Source organism: Dendropsophus ebraccatus, chromosome 3 (assembly GCF_027789765.1).
Source record: "Dendropsophus ebraccatus isolate aDenEbr1 chromosome 3, aDenEbr1.pat, whole genome shotgun sequence".
Taxonomy (NCBI): Eukaryota; Metazoa; Chordata; class Amphibia; order Anura; family Hylidae; genus Dendropsophus; species Dendropsophus ebraccatus.
The window spans coordinates 176,687,262-176,694,710 of NC_091456.1; the positions used below are offsets into that span (position 1 = coordinate 176,687,262).

Here is a 7,449-nt window from a genome sequence, read left to right on the forward strand (position 1 = left end):
AATATTGCCAAGTTCTGAGGTTGACAATGCCTTGAAGCCTCGTTGAGAATAACTGGATCATTGGCCGCGTGTGTTTATTGCACTCCATTCATTCCGGGGGCCAATTTTCTCAGGATCAGCAGAGGTCCTAGAAGTCAGTACCCTACTCATCAGCATAGTAGGATAGTATACCCAAATTTAATGTAGTGTCCCAGCACAGGTGTGCCATTAAGTCTTTATGCACCTGGGAGAAGTAACTAACTCAGATTCTCACAAAAGGAGATGAAGGAGTCTGTATTGTGTATTTTTCCCCACTAGGTGTCACTGTTGTATTTATTATATGTACTATGCACAGTAGAAGGTCTCATGGGTTAACTGTTTTGTGTCACCAGTTATGTTTTATCCTATCGCAGGTGCAGGCTTGTTTCCTTCACTTTTCCTCTTATCTTGTCTATCCTCTCTTGCATACACACAGACCCACCAATCACAGGCTAACTAAGGTAACCCTATAAAAAGGAGCTAGTTCCTGGTGGGAGGGTCTTCTTCTTTAGTCAGTAGATGTGGAGTGAGACAGACACAAAGAGCAGTTCCTTCTGCAGTAAAGCCAGGGCCTGGCTCAGGCCAGGATCCTTGTCAGGGACCAAGAGACTATTATTCTTTCTTTTATGCAAGTAACTACTGCTAGCAGGCAGTGCTAGAGATCTCAGGAGGGAGTGACGTCCTATGAGGAAAACCTTGTCCATGCCAGGGATACTGACCCCAGTAGGACAAAGCAGCGTGTAAGCCTACGTATCCTACTGTAACGAACTGCTATTCTGGAACATCTTAGAAAGTCTGCTCAACCCAGCACAGGGACCTGGGACCTCGCACTACCCTAGCAAGACAGGTATCCCGACACTATAGGGCAAAAGGCGGTCAGATTACCAAATATACACCTGAGTATGAGTATCTTCTTCTTCTTTTGTCACTTCTCTTCTCCACTACGCTATCCCAGCAGAGTACACTACTACATTGGACAAGGCCCTCAAGACTTTCCTCTACTCTACCTTGTTATCACAACACTTACTACCTCCTGCCTGCACCTGCAGTGTATTTATCCTGTATTGCACTGAAGTTCTTACTAGTAAAACAAGTTCTCCTGCTTAAGTCACTAGACTCTGGTCAGTGCCCGTTTGTCTGGGGGAGGGTTCCCACACCACTCCTGGCCAACCTGACAAGTGCCCAAGTGACCCTACACCCACGCAGCAGCCACAACACCACATAGCTACCCCGGCTTACGACAGTAATACGGCATTCAAACAATTGAACTTGAAGCTTATCAGCTTTGAAAATCTCTACTAGTTAGAATGGTTCCTTGACAATAAGCAGATCAGTAAGTGTGCTCCAGCTGGAACCTTAAAGTGTCACTGTCGTTTAAATTTACAGGCGATTTTAGGAAACTTTGTAATTGGGTTTATTAGCCGAAAAATGCATTTTTATCATGAAAAAGCAGTTTGAATCTCTCCCCCCTGTCTTCATGGTTATCTATGGAGAGGGGAAGGGTTGAGGGAGATGAGGCACCAAACAGAACAAAGAGTTAATTTACAGCTACATCACCAGGCTATCTCCTCTGAAGTCAGCACTGACCTCTCTGACCTCTGAATACCAGCTTTCATACAGCTCCCACTGTGTAATCCTTTGTTCTCTGCTCTCTGCTGCCGACTAATCTCCCTCCTCCCCCCTCCCCTCTCCATTGATTACACTGGGCCCGACTGATGTAAAAGAGTCGAGATTTCCTGATAATGAGCAGTGGACGAGAGAGAGGAGGGGGGGGGGGGACCTAGGGAAAGTCTTTTTGAATGCAGATAATGGCATATTTGCCTAATAAACCCAATTACAAAGTTTCTTAAAATCACCTGCACTATTGATTTCTGCAAAAAAAAAAAATAAATAAAGACGACAGTGACACTTTAAAGATCACTTCTGTTGAAAAACCTGAAAGTTTGCAAATTTCTCACAGCGCCACCACAGGGAGAATTGAGTATAACACAGAACCCATTCAAATCAATGTAATGCCAGACTGGACAGGTCCTCCAGAGAAAAAGACCCTCTTTGTAACCTGCTCTCCACCCTGGCCAGAAGCACTGTACTCTGCTATCTTCAGAACTCTCATAGACAATTACTGGTACAGTATTTGACACCTAACTTGCTCAGAGATACATAGATTTTCCTGCTATCGGACACTTTCAATATCACAATGAACTGAGCCATAGGACAATTTCACCTCTTCTGTACCTGTGTGCGGTTCTCTGAAACCATGTTACAAACTGGAACCATAATCTTAGTCACCTTTGTCATTGGCCCTTGCATCCCCCATTATATGAAACCCTCTCTGATGGCAGCCTCCATGCTGAGCCTCACTGGCCTTTTTCCAGCACAGCGTGCCGCATGTTTCATCCATTAACAAGTGTTTTTCTATTCATTTACTTGAACGAAATCCCAGTCGATGTGTGAAAAACAAATGTGCATGTCAGAGACATCATTCATGCTATTTATATACAGTACATGCGCTCATGATGTAGCAGAGTTTATAGCGTTCTTATGAATTATATCAAGTGTGGTGGGAGAGCCCAGTGTATCTGGAGTCCCATATTACCAACATACTGGATGATCAGTGTGATAGAGACACTGCTAGTGTACATGGGCTTCCTACAAGAACAAATCTGCTCCGCATGGGCGGGGCTAGGATATATACTGACCTACAAAGAGCAGAAATGACCAATCACTCATGGAACATTATAAAAAATGGGGGGAGAAAGAAAGCCTGGTGGTCCCACAGCCCGTTCTATTAGAAAACAGGCAGAAATATTTATGTATATTGGACAAAATAAGTTGTCTTTTCACACTGATCTCCTTTAAAGTAATTTTTTTTTAAAATACTTTACTGAAAGAGTAGTAGAAGCTTGGAACAAACTTCCAGGAGAAGTGGTAGGTAAATCAACAATAAAAGAATATAAACCTGCCAGGGATACACATATATCTATCCTAAGATAATAAAAAAGGAAATACTAAAAGGGCAGCTTAGATGGATCAGGCTTCTAGGTAGTAGATAGATAGATAGATAGATAGATAGATAGATAGATAGATAGATGGATAAAAGTAGGAAATTGGAGCAGCACTTCAATCCCAAGCGGCAGGTGCCAGCGGATCCTGGTCAGGACCAAGAGACCGATGTATATAATAGAGGAAAATCCACAGCACTCCTTAGTAGACTTCAAAAAGTGCGGTTTATTCAAAAGACTTGTGCAGCATACAAACGCGACGTTTCAGCGGCTAACTGCCGCTATTTTCATATATTATAGATAGATAGATAGATAGATAGATAGATAGATAGATAGATAGGAGATAGATAGATGATAGATAGATAGATAGATAGATAGATAGATAGATAGATAGATAGAGAGATAGGAGATAGATAGATAGATAGATAGATAGATAGATAGATAGGAGATAGATAGATAGATAGATAGATAGATAGATAGATAGGAGATAGATAAATAGATAGATAGATAGATAGATAGATAGATAGATAGATAGGAGATAGATAGATAGATAGATAGATAGGAGATAGATAGATAGATAGATAGATAGGAGATAGATAGATAGGAGATAGATAGATAGATAGATAGATAGATAGATAGATAGATAGGAGATAGATAGATAGATAGATAGATAGATAGATAGATAGATAGATAGATAGGAGATAGATAGATAGGAGATAGATAGGAGATAGAGAGATAGATAGATAGACAGACAGACAGACAGATAGATAGATAGATAGATAGGAGATAGATAGATAGATAGATAGATAGATAGGAGATAGATAGATAGATAGATAGATAGATAGATAGATAGGAGATAGATAGATAGATAGATAGATAGATAGATAGATAGATAGATAGGAGATAGATAGATATTATAGAGGGATAGATAGATAGATAGATAGATAGATAGATAGATAATAGATAGATAGGAGATAGATAGATAGGAGATAGATAGATAGATAGATAGATAAATAGATAGATAGATAGGAGATAGATAGATAGATAGATAGATAGATAGATAGATAGATAGATAGGAGATAGATAGGAGATAGATAGATAGATAGATAGATAGATAGATAGATAGATAGGAGATAGATAGAAAGGAGATAGATAGGAGATAGATAGATAGATAGATAGATAGATAGATAGATAGATAGATAGATAGATAGATAGATAATAGATAGATTGATATTATAGAGGGATAGATAGATAGATAGATAGATAGATAGATAGATAGATAGATAGATAGGAGATAGATAGATAGATAGATAGATAGATAGATAGGAGATAGATAGATAGGAGATAGATAGATAGATAGATAGATAGATAGATAGATAGGAGATAGATAGATAGATAGATAGATAGATAGATAGATAGATAGATAGGAGATAGATAGATAGATATTATAAAGGGATAAATAGACTGACTCTATATCCAAGTTTACAAATATTCTAGATCATTAATCACAGATAATAATAATAAAAAAACACTTAAGTAAACTGCAGGTTACTGAACTTTTTGGCAGAAATCCCCAAATAAAAAAGTAACAATATCCACTCCTATCTCTCTCTCAGAAGAATTTCTTGATTGTTCCTCTTTGTTCTGCTTTCCACCTCCTAAAGTCCCTTATTACCTTACAGTTCTGTAAACCAGTAAACCAAGTGCTGGATTGTCAAACTCTCTGGATTACCGTCTTAAAGGAATTTCACAATCCATCCCTTTTAATCAGGAAGTAAAGAGGTCTCCTGCCCCCCCCCCCCCCCCTTAACATATATACTGCATATATATATCTGTATCTGCATACAGGTCTCACAGCTTGTGGACTACAACTCCCAGTGCTTCAAAGGACTTAGAGTTCCGCCACAAGCTGGAGAGCCCTGGTGCCCACACTGAAGCTTCATATTCCCATGTGCTTATGAATGAATTGTCAGCTAGTAATCACCATCCAATAATAAGAGGGAGGCTGGATCCTTATGGCGACACACAATATACCACAACTCATATCTGGATAGAAAAAGGGGAGAAATTTCTGAATGAACAGGGAGACTATTATCAGACATAGGAGGCGGGGATGGGGACAGCATTGTTCCACCAGCTCCTGTATGACTATAGATCTCTGCTGTGACTTGTAGTTCCCTATGACCAAGCATAGACAATACTGCACTGTGTGAACTTCCACTGACACTATTATACAGCATATGTATACTGTATACAGTCAGTGTATTCCATGGGGCAGGTGTCTGTGTTCCTCTCTAGGAAAGGGTTACTATGCAGGTGTATAATCCTATTATACTGAGAGGCACCTGAGTCTCCCCATAGACCCAGCATTCATTGCAGATGATGTGCAGAGAATGTCTAATCTTCTTTGTGTATCTGCAGATGATTGCACTGGAGGGGAGTGAATGGCTGCAGAGCATCCTCACAAAGCACTTACCATTGTGCTGACAGTGCCAGCTCCAGGCTGCTCCCTCCTCTTCTTCCATGCTTTGTTCTTCAGGCAGTAGCAGTAGCTGCACAATGCATCCTAGCTGCCTTCTCCCAGCTCTGATCCGGCAGCCAGCTCCTGTGTGTGCATCTGATCAGCTGCTCATTGCTCTCCCAGGACACACACTGGTGTCAGCCTCCCTGCCTGGATCATTCCTGGGACGGCCACTAGGGGAGCTCCTGCGCTGTGACGTCACAGCGGGCTGTCAATCACTGGGCGGGTACCTGCTCTGTGCCACCTGCTGGGAAGGTGCCAGTCACCTGGGTGCCCAGAGCAAGGACAGAGGAGAGGGCAGGGGGATGCTTAGATGTAGTCACTGTATGGAGGTGGTGTGATACATTGTATCTATGGTGGGACTGGATCAGTAATGACAAGAGCAGTGGTTATATTATATGATGATGATGACTAGTATTACTACTATTATTTCTATATTCAATAATTTTATTATTGTTACTGCATTTATATAGTAGTAGTAATAATAATAATAATAATAAGTGCACAAGATTATCCATGATTAGAAAAACACATCAGCTTTCTCCCAAACACAGCGCCACCCCTGTCCTCAGGTCGTGTGGTATTAATAGATAGGAGATAGATAGATAATAGGAGAGAAAGGGTCCTATTACAGTACATGGAGTGATTTTTAACGATTAACGATAAACTATCGTTAACCTGAAATCGTTCACCATATTACACAGAACGAAAATCGTCAGCTACGATCGTTATTGCGAACGTTACCACGATCGTTTAACGATAATTTTAGGTTCAGATCTAAATCAACAATCAGTGACATACAAACGATTAACGATAATTTTAGGTTCAGATCTAAATCAACGATCAGCGACATAGGAACGATTAACGATAATTTTAGGTTCGGATCTAAATCGACAATCAACGACACACAAACGATTTTTTTCGATCGTTGCCTGATGAAAAAATTCTGCACATTTTCTAATAGTTTATTTTTATCATTTAACAAAATGAACAGAAGAGAAATGTAAATGACATCCATATTGTTGTGACCGTCCCTATAGAACGGCATCAGTTCTCAGTACACTTAGGCTGCGTTTACACAGAGAGATTTATCTGAAAGATTTTTGAGGCCAAAGCCAGGAACAGACTGCAGGAACTGTATTCATTCTCTATCTCAGCTAGAGAGAGAGAGAGATTTATCAAATATGGTGTAAAGTGAAACTGGCTCAGTTGCCCCTAGTAACCAATCAGATTCCACCTTTCATTTTCCAAAGAGTCTGTGAGGAATGAAAGGTGGAATCTGATTGGTTGCTAGGGGCAACTGGGCCAGTTTCACTTTACACCATGTTTGATAAATTTCCCCCATAGTCTATGTGGTGTTATACAGGGCTCACTGTATACTTTCACCATACCCAGCTTTGTATATATAGTCAGTGTTATACAGGGCTCAATGTATACTATCACCTTACCCAGCTCTGTATATATAGTCTTTGTGGTGTTATACAGGGTTCCCCGTATACTATCACCTTACCCAGTTCTGTATATAGTCTATGTGGTGTTATACCGGGGTTTGCTGTATACTATCACCTTACCCAGCTCTGTATATATAGTCAGTGTTATATAGGGTTCCCCCGTATACTATCACCTTACCCAGCTCTGTATATATAGTCAGTGTTATACAGGGCTCCCCGTATACTATCACCTTACCCAGCTCTGTATATATAGTCAGTGTTATATAGGGTTCCCCCGTATACTATCACCTTACCCAGCTCTGTATATACAGTCAGTGTTATACAGGGCTCCCCGTATACTATCACCTTACCCAGCTCTGTATATACAGTCAGTGTTATACAGGGCTCCCCGTATACTATCACCTTACCCAGCTCTGTATATACAGTCAGTGTTATACAGGGCTCCCCGTATACTATC

The 7,449-nt window shown here is 40.5% G+C and overlaps 1 protein-coding gene across 2 annotated transcripts in view; it reads right to left on the bottom strand.

Annotated features, from left to right (window-relative positions):
• The window catches only part of MAPK4 (mitogen-activated protein kinase 4), a 64,005-nt gene extending 58,431 nt beyond the window's left edge, over nt 1–5,574 (bottom strand). For both annotated transcript variants that reach the window (XM_069964817.1, XM_069964820.1), the window contains exon 1: nt 5,497–5,574. The gene's annotated coding sequence lies outside the window, so the exon portion shown is untranslated. The remainder of the gene's footprint in view (nt 1–5,496) is intronic.
• Nucleotides 5,575–7,449: the final 1,875 nt, after the last annotated feature.